Source organism: Lissotriton helveticus, chromosome 8, assembly GCF_964261635.1.
Source record: "Lissotriton helveticus chromosome 8, aLisHel1.1, whole genome shotgun sequence".
NCBI lineage: Eukaryota > Metazoa > Chordata > Amphibia > Caudata > Salamandridae > Lissotriton > Lissotriton helveticus.
In genome coordinates, this window is record NC_136069.1 from 829,759,474 (window position 1) to 829,778,283 (window position 18,810).

The 18,810-nt window shown below is 40.8% G+C and overlaps 3 non-coding genes across 3 annotated transcripts; all 3 read left to right on the forward strand.

The window, feature by feature from the left end:
- The first annotated feature begins 518 nt into the window (after positions 1-518).
- TRNAV-CAC (transfer RNA valine (anticodon CAC)) lies at positions 519-591 on the forward strand. The gene has a single exon. It is a non-coding gene; the product is annotated as a tRNA-Val (tRNA).
- Positions 592-17,690: 17,099 nt separating this feature from the next.
- TRNAP-UGG (transfer RNA proline (anticodon UGG)) lies at positions 17,691-17,762 on the forward strand. Its single transcript has one exon. It is a non-coding gene; the product is annotated as a tRNA-Pro (tRNA).
- Positions 17,763-18,061: 299 nt separating this feature from the next.
- TRNAV-CAC (transfer RNA valine (anticodon CAC)) lies at positions 18,062-18,134 on the forward strand. The gene has a single exon. It is a non-coding gene; the product is annotated as a tRNA-Val (tRNA).
- Positions 18,135-18,810: the final 676 nt, after the last annotated feature.

An 18,810-nucleotide genomic window follows, 5' to 3' on the forward strand; every position in this document is an offset into this window, starting at 1 on the left:
AAATGATAATGCTATCGTTTGAGAAAGGGTAAGTTGACACTGAATTTCATGTGTATTCACAGACCAAGCATGAAAAAGACCCCAGCATGATCTTCATTGCGGGCTTAGAGCTGGTATTACCTTTTCAGAGGTGAGGGCCTTTCGACGGTTTCGTTGGTCTAGGGGTATGATTCTCGCTTTGAGTGCGAGAGGTCCAGGGTGCAAATCCCAGACGAGCCATTTCATTAGTGCTCTTTTAAAGTCGTTTTGAAGTTAGCATTTCAAAGCCAATATCAATTTTCTCTTTGCAATAGTGGATGAATATTTTCCAGAGTCTCATGCTTTTAACCCTGCCCTGCCTGAGCAAATAGGAAACATTTCTCTTTAAGCATTTTGCAAAAATGCTGAACTTGCAAGGCATATACAAGCGTTCAGATAGGGCTGTCGGGCAAGTTGCATGAAAGAAATCTAAAACCAGATGCCCTTGGAATAGCCTGTTTTGAGCAGTTTCATCACAGAAGAATCAACTGTAGGTATCTGTTTCTGTAGTGTAGTGGTTATCACGTTCGCCTCACACGCGAAAGGTCCCCGGTTCGAAACCGGGCAGAAACCATTGTTATATTGTCTTGGCTGCAATGTTGAGAGTTGCCGTTTGGCATGAAATTGTCCAGGCCCTGAAGATGGTTTCATGCAGTCTTGTTCCAAGAAAGTGAATTCTCTTAAAAACAATAACATAATTGGCATGTGGATGTATCTGTCGATTCACAGACCTAACTTTCAAAACAGCCCTACAATGCTCACCTAGTGATGGAGCAAGGATTCGCACAAAAAGCGCTTTGAATTCATGATCCTCGAATAACCCTAATGGTATTAATCAACTTGTTTGTCCTATTAATTTGCCCTTTATTCTGACATTGGGTGTCCCAGAGACGTTTGCTTATGTGTTTACTAATCGTAATACGCTTGCAACCTAAAATGGCTGCTGCTACGCGGGAATTTCTTCTGCGCATGCTTCGGTCATACCCATGTGATGTGACGTACTCGCAGTTCTGGGGGGAAACCTTTTGCACTTGCGCAGTAGCAATAAGATGGCTGCTTTGTGTTCTCAAAGGCCCAAAGCTTGCACCGCAGCTTTTGCTATGCTGTTTGTTCTGCATTAATCTTAATGCTATAGTTATTATAAGGTAATGGGAGTAATACAGGGATTCCTGGTATACAGTGCATTCATTTTTTCTGTGTTTTAAAACTGTTTCTATTTACTTTTCATGTATCGTAATCCTTGGGCATGAGGGACGGGATTACTCCATGTTGAACAGCCTTTCTGCGCATGACAGTCTTCAGCCAGAGGATGAACTCTGTGACATTGAACCCGAGCCAACACAGTGGTCCAAGCCAAAATGCGCCTGGGAAGAGGCACCTTCACCTAGTAGAAGAAGCTTAAATGTACTCAATGTATCACAATGTATAAATTAATAAATTCACCATTGTTATGTGTAAAGAACATGTCATGGGAACCCGAAATTCGATTGGCGGTCCCAGAAAATGTAAATTATGGGCTTGAGAAAGTCAAATCCTAGTTGGTGTGATGACCTGTCCTTTCTTTTGACCAATCGAAATTGGGGATTCTTACACTTGCAACATTTGGGGGGTGGTACACTGACCTGAAAACAGTATAACTAGCCTAGGTTTAGCTAGAGAAATTGTCCGACTTGTCCGAATAGCTGATCTGTCACTGACCCAACGCACTCAATAGCTGATCGAGAAACAGAGGTGCTGCGGAGCACTCTGTCCGTAATTTCCACAGACTCAATCAGGTTTTTGGAAACCTTAAGTGCTGGCGAAGCACTTTGCTGGGGAATTCGAGAACCCAATCGGGGTTTTGACTGATAGCTGCACAGAAGGTGTAGCGCAGGCGTTGCAACTGAACTGCGGGTGCTGGTCTCAACTTTGGTGGTCCTGTCCTGATCCTAATCTGGTTTTCCTGTCCTGGGTTTCCATCCTGCACCTGCTGGACTACTGGCGACTGCATTCCTTGGGGTTTCCTCCTGTCCTTAACTGACCCTTGGCCAGGGTTGGTCTCCACACCGTTCTAGGTAAATATATATCTGTGAGGGAAACACACTTGCATCCTTTTTCTTTATCCTTTCCTGAAATCTTGCTAAATCATAATTGCATATGTTCCTTTTCTTTACCTTTCCCTTGTGATAAAACACTGAAGTCATGAAAGTGCCTTTCTTAGCATGTTCCATTTTTCCCCTACCTTATAGTTGAATAAAATACAGTCTCAAAATGAATAGATGTTCCTTTTCTTTACCCTCCCTTTACTGGACACTAAAGAGGTTATTCTGAATTATTAGCGTGTTCCAATTTCTTACCCTTCCTATAGTTACATGAGAAACACAGCTTCGTCATTATAGATTTATGTTCCTTATCTTACCCATCCTTTAGGATACCATAATCTGTGACATTCTAGCATGTCCTTATTTTTCCCGTTCTTTAGTCATACCATACCATTCTAATTTCTGAAACTTCACATTAGTATGTTCCTTATTTTCCCCGTCCTTTAGAAAATACAATTTTTCAAGTCTTATTCCTATATGTTTATTTTTCAAGTATGTTCCTTGTTCTTACCCTTCCTTTAGAGTTCTAAATGATTGGCATAATCTATTTCTTGCATAGTTACACGATATTCATGATTTTAATCATTGATAGTTTGCTTGCTGTAAACTTTCTGCTTTCTGACCTTGATGAGAACTAGATAAAGGTTTTCAAAAATTCTTGAGTTTGTGGTTATTATAAAGAGTGCAAATGTTATAAATGGTTTTGGTATTATTGACTGCTTATCTTTTCAGCTAGCTCCCTGATCCATTGTGATCATAGATACCTGTAACAAGGATTGGTAAGTCAGGTATATAGGAAATAGGTAGGAACAAACTGGGTTACTGCTAGTAGAGTGTAGGATACCCGAATAACTGAGCATGGTGAATTGAAAATTATATGGGCCCAAGTGTGCATATGGTAAAATTATTAGTTGGGTGACCTGCGTGCTCTATCAGTAATTTTCTGGTAGCAGAGTTATGGTTAGGAACTAGTTAAAGGTAGGTAGGACTAGTTAAGATAGGTAGATAGGTAAACTGCTGCTAACTGTGAACATTTTATTTCTGCTAAAAGTATTGATCGATCAAATGTAAAACTGTTTTGTTTTGAAATATTATGAAATGTTTTAAAATTTGTTCTCTGAAATGCTGCTATATTGATTTAAATGTTCTAACAAAACTCGTTAGTGATTGTTATATGTTTGTCCGGAATCCCCGGGGGAAGAATAGCGGGTGGTGAGGAGAATCCACCTCGCAGTGAGGTCAGTGGCTCGATGAAAAGTTAGTGAGGTTGGGCAGAACTGGAAGCACTAATTAGGGTTTTTTGTATAAATGTATGAATAAATGATAGTAAAGAGTTCGCTGGCAAAACTTCTATTGTGATATCACCTAGTAAGGGTTACACGGAAGGAGTAACAGGTTCGTCTGAGCTTGATTGATAGCAAAGGGGTTCACTGGTGAAACTTTTAGCTTAGTATGTATCCCAGAGTGGATGAGTCGAAGGAGTAACAGGTTCTCTAATGCTTGTGTGAAGGGTAGGCAGAAGGGATCTACTCGCAGTACATGAAAAGTAAACGGAAGAGATTTACTTGCAGTGAAACAAATCTTTTCTTTCTAGACACTCAAGTACAGTGGCGAATGTTTTGCGTTGTAAATTAAACAGAGCACTTGCACTTTAAAAGGTAGAAAGTGAGTTTTCCGTTACCTTGTGGAGGAGAGAGTCAGTTGCGAAGCTGCGCTGACGTCACTCAGTGCCGCGCTGGTATTGATTGAGACAGCGGGTGTAGCTGAGACAACATTGTGAAGGAGGGGTGAGCACAGGAGCATGGGAACTTGTCTCACGAGAAAAGCCACGCACCCATTGGTTGAGATTATTTGACATCACATTGTTGATTCGTTGCAGAGAAATAAAAGACGCATTTGTATTGGAAGTGATTTTGTAAACAGAGTAGTTTGCGAAAAGGTGTATGTGGTATCAAACTTATCCCCAGACTCGACCTGATCCAAGATATCAAAGTTTTGTGAGAGATCAGTGGAAAGGCCGTAGAATAAACGCTATGTACGGAAGCAAGAGAAAAATGACTCTGGTAGACAAAGTAAAGAATTATTTTAAGAAAGACAAGCCAATCAAAACTAGAGAAGGAGTTATCATTCCACCAGCAAATACTCCTGCATCATTTATGATGTTTGACAGAGGCTACCATGGTTGCGTATGGTTGGAAAATTGGGTGGAATATACTAAAGATGTTGGAATTTTGGCATTTCCCTTAGAAGGTACATTTAATGGCAGGATTTTGTTTAATTTGAGGACTCGAATGAATGATTTACATCCCAGACCCAGACTAACGCAGTATGAGGCATTAGAAGAATGGGAAATAGAAGCTTTTGAGCGAGACAGACCCAGAATAGACAAAGGGTTAGCTAAAATTTACCTGAAAGTACAGAAAGAGACCCGAGAAAAAAGAATGAAAGAATGGAGACAGAACATGATGGTAGAAGGACTGTACCCTGTAATAACAGTAGAAGAACCCATGGGTGGGAAAAGGACAGAAAAGACAAAGCATTTAATGACCAGTGGTGATTCAGACGATGATTACCTGGAGGATTTATTAATGAAGAATCCACCACCCTATAATGAAGGACCAAGATCCTTAAGTGCGAGAGATACATGTCTAAGGCCTCCTTATCAGGAGGAATCATGATCTTTAAGTACGGGAAACCCATTCCTGAAACCTAATTATGGTGAGGGACCGAGTATGACACATCCAACTGCCCCGAGTTTTAGCCCTCCATTAGTTCCGCAAATAGTACACAAAACCTCCATGGATAGGGTACTGCAGGATAGAGAACGAGAAGCTTTAGTTAAACAAAGAACAGAATGAATTCAGAAAATCTCCCAATTGAATACCAGTCCTGAAGCTCTGACAATTCCAGTAACTATTGGACCAGTTGTTCCTTTGTACGGGGATAAGCAGAGTAGCCCGAAAACTCCAATTATAACCCCATCTGTAGTACAGCCAAGAAAAGAGCCTATAATAGTAGATGATCAGGCAAGTGAATGTGAATCTGTGATTTCCCTGATGGATCTACCGATAAGGGTACCAGAAGGGAGTTCACAGAGAAAGAACACTCCTTTCACTTCGAGAGAAGTGCAGATTGAGTCATCTTCTGGTACTAGAAGTGCCACGGTAGTGACTCCTGAAGAAAGCGAAAGATGGACCCGAGAATTAGAGAAACCAAATCCTCAGCCAAAACCATTAGATATTTACAAGCTAAGAATAGAATTGGAAGAACTGATGGCTGGGAATGTGGGATTGGACAGACTGAACACCCTTAGTGAAGATAAATTGTTATTCATTTGCAAAAGTATCACCCATAATACCCGAGTGTTCCATGAGAAATTAATTGACACTGCGGCTAGTATGGGAATAGATATTGGCAGATCTAAAGTGTTGCAAAAACCCTACAGAGCAGAATTCTCAGACAAAGATTTGGAAAACATGAATATGTCAGGAAAAAAGGTGCAAATAAGAGAATTGTTAAAGCTGTAACAAAAATGGGAAGAATTAGAAAAATGGAAAGCCAGGTGGACAAAGAAAAAAGAGGAAATTAGATCTAAACAGATGACTTCTGAGTATGTCGTAAAAGAAGCAGATAAGGTGGAAAAATGATATCCTATGCGAGAAGTGCCAGGTGGAGGATATGTGCATCTTCCATGGTCCCGACAGGATATTGTGTCCTTTACAAATGACTTCCCAAAATTACGAGAAAAGCCTGTAGAATGGTACAGACAGGTCGAGAGATTTGTGAAAGTTCAGAAATGCCTCCTGAAAGATCTAGATGGTTTCTTTGACATTGTAGTTCCCGTAGATTTGTGGACAGAATGGAAAATTGCTGTTGATTGGCCTAGTGAAGAATTCACGAGGGACCCAAAGACAGGGGTTCCTTCACGGGATATCATGAAAAAGTACAACCAGGTAATGTTGTATTTGAAGGGAAAGGTGCCTGCAAAGGAAACTGATTGGACCCGAATAGATAGAACTACCCAGAATCGAGATGAAACTGTACATTCTTATTATGAACGACTGTTACAAGTGTTCAAAACGTACAGTGGACTGGATAACATCGAAATGAAGGACATGACCCACTTCATTTATTGATTTGTGTTAGGGTTAAGGCCTGAGATTTCACAGTGGATCAAAGACAATAAAATCTGCTGGCAGGCTAAACCAATTGATGAAGTCCTGAAGTATGCTAAATATTGCGAGGATGAGCTAGAAGACAAACGAAAAGAACTAAAAGAAAAAGTCATGTGGGCACAGGTAAAATTAGCAGAGCACCAAGAACAGCAGCTAAATAAAATGACCAGTAATCAGAGTCAGGGCCCTGGGGGTGGGGGAAAGCCGAGAGTAAAAATGAGCTGAGAAGAGGCACAAAAGAAGTTTCCCTGCCATGGGTGCGGAAAGATAGGACACTGGAGAGACGAGTGTAAGGCTGTGCAGAATGGTAATGTGAAAATTAATGATTTGAATCCACAGACGCAGAATGAGACACCACGGAAGAACCAGCAGCAGGTAAAACAGAATCAGTTGCCTCGTGCACCTAGGCCGAATTATAGGAGCAAAGCACAACAGGGTGAAGACACCGAAGTTTGGGAAGGAAGGGAGGATAGAAATGCAGCAACTTCACAATTTCTGTTGAATGACACATTTCTCTGTGACGACACCTACTGACGGTGCTTGAGGTGGGAGGACGAGCAGTGCGTGCTTGGCACCTCCTTGCCGGTGGACCAGTCAGGGCCATACATTGAAGGAAAGGTTGAAGGAAATGATGTTACCTTTCTGTTGGACACTGGTACTACCCGTTCTACTGTGAGAACAGCAGACGTTCCAAACCTACCCCTCTCGGGAGAATCGATCCAAGTAGTGGGCGTTTCTAATCAACTAATTAGTACCCCAGTAACAGAACCTATGGAGATTAAAATTGGGAATTTTAAAGAAATGCACAGATTTGTTGTTTGTGATTCCAGTCCTGTAAACCTACTAGGACGAGATTTGTTGTGCAAAATGAACTGTACTATCTTTTGCACTCCAAATGGCGTTGAAATTCAGACCCCAGATGAAGTTGGAATTTACAAATTAATGTTAGCAAGATCCGATTCAGAAATTAAAAGACTGACAATACAAGACTTACCTGAGGAACTCTAACAGACAGTGAAACAGGAAGTCTGGGATTTCACTGGAAAAGATGTAGGATTAATGGCAAATGTTGACCCAATTAAAATAGCCATAAAGTAAGATGCAGTCTACCCAAATACCAAACAGTATAAAATGAGTGCAGAAGTAAAAGCAGGAGTTGCTATTGAAATCAAACGATTACTAGAAGCAGGTATTTTGCAAGAAGTATTGAGCAGTCCTTGTAACTCACCAATAATTGGCATAAAAACCGAGTGGTAAGTACAGGGTAGTACAGGACCTGCACAAGGTTAATAAAATCGTTGTTCCTTGCTGTCCTGTCATGCCAAACCCTGCAGTGATTCTATACCAAATACCATGGAATGCTGGATGGTTTACCGTCATTGACCTATGTCATGCATTCTTTTCAATTCCATTGCATCCAGACAGCAAATTTCTTTTCTCATTTGAATTCGACAGTCATGTATACGTCTGGAATCGCGTTCCTCAGGGGTACACGGAAAGCCCTTCGATTTTTAATCAAATTTTGAAAAAGTGCCTTGAAACCCTGATATTGCCCGGAAAATCAGTCCTGGTGCAATATATAGACGACCTCTTGGTGGCGTCTAAGAGTGAAAAAGACTGTTACTGACACAATTGCCTTGCTGAACCATTAAGGTGAGGGAGGACATAAAGTGTTGGCAGGAAAGCTGCAATTCTGTACCTCATCTGTAAAATTTCTGGGGCACCAGATAGAGAGTGGTATCAGGAAGGTTACCACAGAAAGAATTAGAATAATTCGAAACATGTAACTACCAAATACCCAGAAAGAAATCAGAATGTTCCTTGGAGTTGTAGGATACTGTAGGCAATGGATTGTGGGATTTGCAGTCCTAGCAAGACCATTGATAAAAATGACAAAGAAAGGAGCAAAAGATCCAGTGGAGTGGGATGATGAAAGCATGACTGCTTTTGTAAAATTGCGAGAATGCTTGTGTACAGCTCCTGCATTAGGAATGCCTGACTATTCAAAAGATTTTTCACTGTTTTGTGACACACAAGACAATTGTGCACTTTCAGTCCTGACCCAAATTCATGGTTTAACCAGACGTCCAGTGGCATATTTTTCTTCCACACTGGACCCAGTAGCAGCCGGATTACCCGGATGCCTGAAAGCAGTAGCTGCAACTTGCACATGTCTTGAACAGAGTGAGTCCATTGTTCTGGGACATCTGGTAACTGTGTATGTTCCACATTCTGTTGTAATTTTACTGACAAGAACAAAGACTCAATATCTCACACCAAGTCAGCTGACTAAGTATGAGAGAATTCTTGTAGGTGCAGGAAATGTGACCATTTCTAGATGTAATATTCTGAATATAGCTACCTTACTGCCTAGTTCATTCGCAGCAGAAGTGAGGGAAGAAACTGAACATGACTGCATTGATTTGACGGAGTTCAGTACAAAACCACGCCCAGACATAAAGGAAGCACCCTTAACTGACGAAGATTATGAGCTATTTGTAGATGGCTCGTGCATGAGACATGAGGAAGGGGGCTTAAGTGCTGCCTATTCAGTGTGTACCTTAGGAGGTCCAGTGGAAGCATCCTATTTGCATGGAGTCAAGTCTGCACCAATAGCTGAATTGGTTGCATTGACAAAAGCTTGCAAATTTGGGAGGAACTCAAAGATAACCATATATACTGATAGGCAGTATGGTTATGGGGTTGTGCATGACTTTGGCCAATTATGGATGCAAAGGGAGTTCCTGACTTCTTCAGGCACCCCTATCAGAAATGGAAAATATGTACAGGATTTACTGGAATCAAGCCAGTTACCAAAAGAATTGGCTGGGGTCAAGTGTGCTGCTCACAAATCTGGCGATGACAAAGTGACAGCAGGTAATCGATATGCTGACCAGTTAGCCCAACATTGTGCAAGATACCGAATAGCAATCAATATAAAGGTTGGGGGAAATGGAAACAGCTGCCAATTTATGATGCTAGAAGGAGTGAATACATGGGAGGAAGTGAGAGACTTACAGGACACAGCAGAGCCACGGGAAAAACAAAGATGGAGAAACTTTGGTTGCCAGAGGAGGGTGGAAGATGGTGTCATTGTTTACCTGGATGGTATGCCTGTGTTGCCAGACTGTCTGCTTGCTCCTATGACTAGGTTGATATATGGAGACACACTTTTAGGCAGAGACGCCATGATCCGCATGTTTCGCCAGACATGGTTCATTTCAAAATTCAGAAATGTAGCGGAAGCACTCTGCCAAAGGTGTCTGATTTGTCAGCAATTTAACCCAGGAAAGAAAACTGTAGTGTTACCAGGAAAGATTGGAAAGGCAGAAGGTACTTTTATTAGACTCCAACTTGACTTCATTCAGTTGCCCCCTTGTCGAGGAATGAAATACCTACTTGTCATTGTCTGCCTGTTTTCAAAATGGGTGGAAGCTTACCCTGCCCGTAGAAATGACAGTATCATGGTAGCCAAATTGTTACTTAGGGAACTAATACCTAGGTACGCATTCCAAGTCACGATTGAATCAGACAGAGGAGGGCATTTCCAAAATGAAATAATAAAACATATCTGTGAATCATTCAAAATCACGCAACAACTGCACTGTGCATATCGACCAGAGGCTTCTGGAGTGGTAGAACAGATAAATGGCACAATCAAATCAAGATTGGGAAAGATGTGTGAATACACTTAATTGGAATGGCCTGAAGCTCTGCCACTTGTGTTGATGAGACTCAGAAGTATTCCCGGCTCGTGCATGAGACATGAGGAAGGGGGCTTGAGTCCCCACACAATACTGATGGGAAGAGCAATGCGGCAAGCATGGGTACCAGGAACAAACTGATAAGCAAATCTGATGATTTGGTACTAGAATACTGTAAAGAACTGGCTGACCAAGTGCGTTCTATCTCTCACCAGGTTGGGCGAGACGCCGTCGCCAGGCCGACGACTCCAGCACATGACCTGAATCCAGGTGACTGGGTCGTAATAAAGAAACATACTCTGAAAAGTTGCCTTGCACCAAGGTGGGGAAAGCCACAACAGGTGATCCTAGTAACAACCACAGATGTGAAGTGTGCAGGAGTACCACGCTGGATCCATGCCAGCCATACCAAGAAAGTGACTGAACCTGAAGAAACTGAAGCTGAAGGTTGCGCAGCTGAGGGTTCCAAGATATCGGTCCTGAAGTACCTGAAGAAGAACAACCGAGCTCCAGTCAAGATGATTGGGTCCCAATAATCGACCTGACTATAGATCCTGTGAGAACCAGAAGACAAATCTATTTAGATAGACAGTGGGATAGTGAAGACGAGGCAGGTATAGAGGAAGATACTCAGATCATCGAAATCCAAGTCAAATCTGATTCTGAGGAAGACCAGATAGGGAGAGAACAGGTAATCGACACTCCACCAAGAACTCCTGAGCAAAGAGAGGGACAGATAGAAACTATGGCAGAGGTTCAAGCAGAAGAAAATCAAGGGTTCGAAGAGCTTGAACAGGATCAGATAGGAATAGACAATTGTGTTCAGGAAGAAGAAATCGAAACAGATCAAACCCAAAATCAGCATACACCTGAACAAGGCCAGTTTAGGGACTAGGCAGAAGAAACTGATGAAAGACCTGGATCTAGTCAGTTAGGGAGAAATACAGAAGACGATCTTGAAAACGATGTGCCACAACTAAACGAAAATAAAAGAGCATTGGAAGAAGGCCAAGACACAGTGCCAGTTAAAAGACTCAGAAAAGGTGACTCAGTGCCCAGATTTGTAAAAAGATTGAGACTGCGACTAAAGACAATTAACGAAGAACCTGAGCAGGTGAACGAAGTCTCAAGTCAAGCTGGTCCATCTGAGATACAAACTAGGAGACGAAGGGCTCGAATAAAAGGACTGAATAACAAGTATCAGGGTCCTGAATGGACATACTTTGTGTTGGAGGACTTTGAAAATTTTGGAAATAAGTGACGAAAGTGATGGAGAATTGATTGCTGACCAGACCAGTGAAGAAGCAAAATCTACTTGAAAAGTTGCCTCGAGTAAGCAAGCTGTGCAAAGTTACAAAGAGGGGTTGAAGCTTCTTTTAAGCAAAAAATATCTGATTCTTCTGTGAATGGGAGACCGAGACGAGGTTGTTTAAAAACATGCTGCCAAGTATGTTTATGTAGTGTAGCAATAGTACTGATACTCTGGATAGGACTAACAATAGCTATTCCTTCTATGATGAGTAAAGACCTGAACCTGAACTCTAATAATCACTTACCAGAAGACACTGTAGAATCACATACCAGAAATACACCACAAAGAGTAGATGCACCAGAGAAGACACAGCCTGAAACAAACAAGCATAGATTTAGAAGCACCAGATGAGGAAGGATTACACTTTAACAAAATCAAGAACAAAACACACTTAAATGTTTTCGCAAACCTATTAGTACATTATGTAGAAGCTATGGAAATAGATGACTGTTATGTCTGCATGAAGCTACCTACTTCAGTAGCTGAAGGTGTGACTTACCACCACTTGCCCTTAATCTATGGAATTTCCTGTAGTATACTAACTAGTTTATTCTATAGAAGAGGACCTTTACAGTATTACTTTTCAAACTTTGACGTGACATTTTCTGACCTTCCTGTGCGAAGAAACCTGAACCCTGTACATACAACTAGAGATGTAGCTAAATACATGAGTGATTATTTTCTAACTGTAAGTAAAATAAATATAGATGATGCACACAACGATAACTTAACCTGTTCATTACACGAAAAGGAGAAAGAGTTTCTAAATATGGTAGAGAAAAGAAGAGAAAGTTTCCAAAAGAAAGCCAAAGACAAGAATCAGAAAATTCCTAAATGGGCAGAAAGCATAGGGAGCACCTCAAATGGTGGAGCTAACGCTGCAATGTTGCTGGATTTCGAAAAGAAAGGGAAACTTTGTCTTCAAAGAGAAAGAACCAGTTATTATAACAATATATTCATTGGTTCCAGTGAATGCGAACACAATTACAAGGTAATTGGGAGTTGGGGTTTCAAAGATGGGTCAGAGCCTGTGTTTCCTGGAATTTATTATATATGTGGAAATAAGGCTTAATTCAAATTGCCCGACCATTGGTACGGGAGCTGTTACTTTGGTATTGTCTTTCCAAAGATATACCATGTGGGAAAAATCACTGGAAGCACTGAAAAGACTAATGAATTAGTGCGTACTAGAAGAGAAAGTGTTGGTGAAATAGTAGGTGACATATTTAGTGCATTGATACCTACAGTGGGAGTGGCTCTGAATACACACAGAATTTGCAAATTGTCAACAGTAGTGGATCGGTTATCTACTGACACTGCTGGAGGTTTCCTGATGGTCAATACCGAATTGGTTGCGGTCATATCTATGGTTTTACAGAATCGACTTGCTCTTGATACCTTATTGGCAAAAGAGAACGGAGTCTGCAGAATGTTGAAACCGGTCCTCGGAAGCTTGTTTCCGGTCCAGGGAAGACATGGCTTGGCAGTTCGGGCTGGACTGTTCCCATGAGGCACAGGGCCAGACTGATTTGCATATAGCCATGTCTGAACTGGGGTGGCAGAGTGGGCTAAAGAACGGTGATGGATTAAACCCAGATCTTTTGACTGGGCGTGAGTGTTTGATTGGTTCAGATGCTCCGTCCATTACCACCCCCTTTTGTACCGAATGTTGAAAGAGCAACATTGTTGCACTTACATACCTGACAAAAGTGTGGAAATCAAAGGGTATGTGAGGAACATTACAAATTTGGAAGAGACTTACTGATGGTCTCTCCGTCGTAGGTAATTGGTTTTCTAACCTAGGTAGAAGTCTTGTGAGCAAAATACTGATGCCAATAGCGGGAATAAGTTTAGTTGTGTTCATAATAATTGTCTGCTGCAAATGTCGAAAACACAAAAAGAAATGCACTGTGAACAAGAGAGGAGTGAAAAGAAATGTTGATGAGCTTGAATTAGAAGAATTAAATAATCAGATTTATAAAAGGGTGAAAAATTCTCATCCTAACAAAGATACTGAGAAAAAGCTGAACAGAATGTTTAAAGAGATTGAATTGGGTAAAATGTGAAAAGTTGGCATCTGGTTCCATTAATTGTGATGATATAAAATATCATCAAAGAGGGGATTGATGGAGCAAGGATTCGCACGTAAAGCGCCTTGCTTGAATTCATGAACCTCAAATAACCCTAATGGTATTAATCAACTTGTTTGTCTTATTAATTTGCCCTTTATTCTGACATTGGGTGACCCAGAGACGTTTGCTTATGTGTTTACTAATCGTAATACGCTTACAACCTAAAATGGCTGCTGCTACGCAGGAATTTCTTCTGCGCATGCATCGGTCATACCCATGTGATGTGACGTACTCGTAGTTCTGGGGGGAAACCTTTTGCACTTGCGCAGTAGCAATAAGATGGCTGCTTTGTGTTCTCAAAGGCCCAAAGCTTGCACCGCAGCTTTTGCTATGCTGTTTGTTCTGCATTAATCTTAATGCTATAGTTATTATAAGGTAATGGGAGTAATACAGGGATTCCTGGTATACAGTGCATTCATTTTTTCTGTGTTTTAAAACTGTTTCTATTTACTTTTCATGTATCGTAATCCTTGGGCATGAGGGACGGAAATACTCAATGTTGAACAGCCTTTCTGCGCATGACAGTCTTCAGCCAGAGGATGAACTCTGTGACATTGAACCCGAGCCAACACAGTGGTCCAAGCCAAATTACGCCTGGGAAGAGGCACCTTCACCTAGTAGAAGAAGCTGAAATGTACTCAATGTATCACAATGTATAAATTAATAAATTCACCATTGTTATGTGTAAAGAACATGTCATGGGAACCCGAAATTCGATGGGCGGTCCCAGAAAATGTAAATTATGGGCTTGAGAAAGTCAAATCCTAGTTGGTGATATGACCTGTCCTTTCTTTTGACCAATCGAAATTGGGGATTCTTACACTTGAAACATTTGGGGGGTGGTACACTGACCCGAAAACAGTATAACTAGCCTAGGTTTAGCTAGAGAAATTGTCTGACTTGTCCGAATAGCTGACCTGTCACTGACCCAACGCACTCAATAGCTGATCGAGAAACAGAGGTGCTGCGGAGCACTCTGTCCGTAATTTCCACAGACCCAATCGGGGCTTTGGAAACCTTAAGTGCTGGCGAAGCACTTTGCTGGGGAATTCGAGAACCCAATTGGGGTTTTGACTGATAGCTGCAGAGAAGGTGTAGCGCAGGCGTAGCAACTGAACTGCGGGTGCTGGTCTCAACTTTAGTGGTCCTGTCCTGATCCTAATCTGGTTTTCCTGTCCTGGGTTTCCATCCTGCACCTGCTGGCCTACTGGCGACTGCATTCCTTGGGGTTTCCTCCTGTCCTTAACTGACCCGTGGCCAGGATTGGTCTCCACACCGTTCTAGGTATATATATATCTATGAGGGAAACACACTTATATCCTTTTTCTTTATCCTTTCCTGAAATCTTGCTAAATCGTAATTGCATATGTTCCTTTTCTTTACCTTTCCCTTGTGATAAAACACTGAAGTCGTGAAAGTGCCTTTCTTAGCATGTTCCATTTTTCCCCTACCTTATAGTTGAGTAAAAGACAGTCTCAAAATAAATAGATGTTCCTTTTCTGTACCCTCCCTTTACTGGACACTAAAGAGGTTATTCTGAATTATTAGCGTGTTCCAATTTCTTACCCTTCCTATAGTTACATGAGAAACACAGTTTCGTCATTATAGATTTATGTTCCTTATCTTACCCATCCTTTAGGAAACCATAATCTGTGACATTCTAGCATGTCCCTATTTTTCCCGTTCTTTAGTCATACCATACCAAGTCTAAATTCTGAAACTTCACATTAGTATGTTCCTTATTTTCACCCGTCCTTTAGAAAATACAATTTTTCAAAGTCTGATTCCTATATGTTTATTTTTCAAGTATGTTCCTTGTTCTTACCCTCCCTTTAGAGTTCTAAATGGTTGGCATAATCTATTTCTTGCATAGTTACACGATATTCATGATTTTAATCATTGATAGTTTGCTTGCTGTAAACTTTCTGCTTTCTGACCTTGATGAGAACTAGATAACGGTTTTCAAAACTTCTTGAGTTTGTGGTTATTATAAAGAGTGCAAATGTTATAAATGGTTTTGGTATTATTGACTGCTTATCTTTTCAGCAAGCTCCCTGATCCATTGTGATCATAGATACCTGTAACAAGGATTGGTAAGTCAAGTATATAGGAAATAGGTAGGAACGAACTGGGTTACTAGTAGTAGAGTGTAGGTTACCTGATTAACTGAGCATGGTGAATTGAAAATTATATGGGCCCAAGTGTGCATATGGTAAAATTATTAGTTGGGTGACCTGCGCGCTCTATCACCTAGAACAAGCATTAAATTTGAGAATTGTTGGCATCAACAGGCCTCTTATTTTGGTGGAGTGTTTCTGGTTTTTAAGTGCTGAGGCCTGGGCTCAATTCCTACATGATCCTTCTCAAGATGATGATACAAATTCATCGTCACCTTTACGTTTAATGTCAGAATTGTTTATTTCCATTTGGTGGTGTATGAATGCTTTCGACAGTATGGGGATTTTTTTCTAGCCTTGCATGAATAAAAGCATATCACTCCCCTTTATGTATTTTCTAATACATTTATATTTGCATCTCCTTTCCTAGCATGCATCTTTTACTATCTTACAGGCTGTATATAATAAGTATCAATTCAGGGGCCCTTCTTCTACTCAAATCACAACTGTTCTATCACGACATTGATAAGCAATCTGCATCTGCTTCTGTTGTGTATTGGTTATCATATTTACCTGGCGTGTGAAGGTCCCATGTTTGACAGTGCACGTTAACAAAAAAAACAATGATTTTTATTAAAAGTTGTCATGAGTTTTGGTTACCTTGCATCAGCCAAAAAGTGTCAGAGATGACTTCATTTGCAGTCACTTGAAAAGTAGGGATTCTCAAATAAATGGCAAGAGGTTGAAACAAATCCAAAGAAATATATGGCATATCTATGTGTATGTGTATGCATGTATTCATATATAAAGATAGAGAGATAGATAGATAGAGAGATAGATAGATAGATAGGTAGATAGATAGATAGGTAGGTAGGTAGATAGATAGATAGATAGATAGATAGATAGATAGATAGATAGATAGATAGATAGATAGATAGATAGATAGATAGATAGATAGATAGATAGATAGATAGATAGATAGATAGATAGATAGATAGATAGATAGATAGATAGATAGATAGATAGATAGATAGATATAGGGAGAGAGAGAGCGATAATATAAACAGAGACTTTATTTTCAAACAAGCGGTCGTTTCTTTCCTGTAGGAGCAGAATGTTCTGATCATCAGCGCACCAGAAAGCAGTGCTTGGGTGGCAAGCGTCACAAATTGTGATGTGTTATCGAAGAGTTCCATGTCCTTCAGACTCATATATTCCTCTGTAGTTGTACCTCGGTGATACAACAAAACATGGCATCATAAGCAGCATTCTACTGCCACAGACTGGACAGAGAAACCATTTAGAATTTCCCTGAAAAAGAAAAAAGGGCATACTTAGGCAGAACTTTGTGGACAGGAAGGACATTAGAGCAAGTGAGGGATAAGCACTGCTTTTGTTAATTTACATAGGCAGAACAGAGACTGCTGGGAAAAGCCTGAAATTAAAGGCACAGAAAATGCCTGCTTCTGGAGAGAACACTAAGAAGGGTTGAAAGTTTTTCCTCTGACCCTGGCCACTCTAACAAGGAATCCTATAATAGTCAGCAGGACCCATCCTAAAAAGGAAGGGACAACCATTTGGGCCCTTTCCACCTTTTCAATATCTCACCTGATCGAACATATTTGAGCGCTGATTGAGCGGATAAGCACATGTACTTCTCATTTTGGGAAGGTATTGCTTAACTTGCTACCAGCAGCTCAGTTATGTTATGATGTTAGAGGCTATGCAAGGAATGCTTTAGTCCTGCATTAGGCAGTTTTTATTGCTTCTTGCATTCAAGAGATAGATAATTAGCCAGAATCTGTGGCCCAGCTATTCACCTTGGCATTCCGATTTAAACAAAGGGAATTAGTATTAGAGAGAAAAAAGCAAAATGTGTTTATGTTGTTATGAACAGCTTTTTATTCTTTCTCTTTAGGCTCTAACCAATGCAGAAATATATAAATAACTGCTGACTTCCTGTAAGACGTGTCCAATGCTGAGACAAAATGAAAGGGACACTTACAAATGATAGTGCTATCGTTTGAGAAAGGGTACGTTGACACTGAATTTCATGTGTATTCACAGACCAAGCATGAAAAAGACCCCAGCATGATCTTCATTGCGGGCTTAGAGCTGGTATTACCTTTTCAGAGGTGAGGGCCTTTCGACGGCTCGTTGGTCTAGGGGTATGATTCTCGCTTTGGGTGCGAGAGGTCCCGGGTTCAAATCCCGGACGAGCCCTTTCATTGGTGCTCTTTTAAAGTAATTTTGAAGTATGCATTTCAAAGCCAATATCAATTTTCTCTTTGCAGTAGTGGATGAATATATGCTAGAGTCTCATGCTTTTAACCTTGCCCTGCCTGAGCAAATAGGAAACATTTCTCTTTAAGCATTTTCCAAAAATGCTGAACTTGCAAGTCATATACAAGCGTTCAGATAGGGCTGTCGGGCAGGTTGCATGAAAGAAATCTAAAACCAGATGCCCTTGGAATAGCCTGTTTTGAGCAGTTTCATCACAGAAGAATCAACTGTAGGTATCTGTTTCTGTAGTGTAGTGGTTATCACGTTCGCCTCACACGCGAAAGGTCCCCGGTTCGAAACCGGGCAGAAACCGTTGTTATATTGTCTTGGCTGCAATGTTGAGAGTTGTCGTTTTGCATGAAATTGTCCAGGCCCTGAAGATGGGTTCATGCAGTCTCATTCCAAGAAAGTGAATTCTCTTAAAAACAATAACATAATTGGCATGTAGATGTATATGTTGATTCACAGACCTCACTTTCAAAAGAGCCCTGCATTCGGTTCAATGCTCAACCAGAACAAGCATTAACTTTGAGAATTGTTGGCACCAACACGCCTCTTATTTTAGTGGAGTGTTTCTGGTTTTTAAGTGCTGAGGCCTGGGCTCAATTCCTAGATGATCCTTCTCAAGGTGATGATACAAATGCATCGTCACCTTTACGTTTAATGTCAGAATTGTTTATTTCCATTTGGTGGTGTATGAATGCTTTCGACAGTATGGGGATTTTTTCTAGCCTTGCATGAATAAAAGCATATCACTCCTCTTTATGTATTTTTCTAATACATTTATATTTGCATCTCCTCTCCTAGCATGCATTTTTTACTATCTTACAGGCTGTATATAATAAGTATCAATTCAGGGGCCCTTCTTCTACTCAAATCACAACTGTTCTATAACGACATTGATAAGCAATCTGCATCTGCTGTGTATTGGTTATCATATTTACCTGACGTGTGAAAGTCCCATGTTTGACAGTGCACATTAACAAAG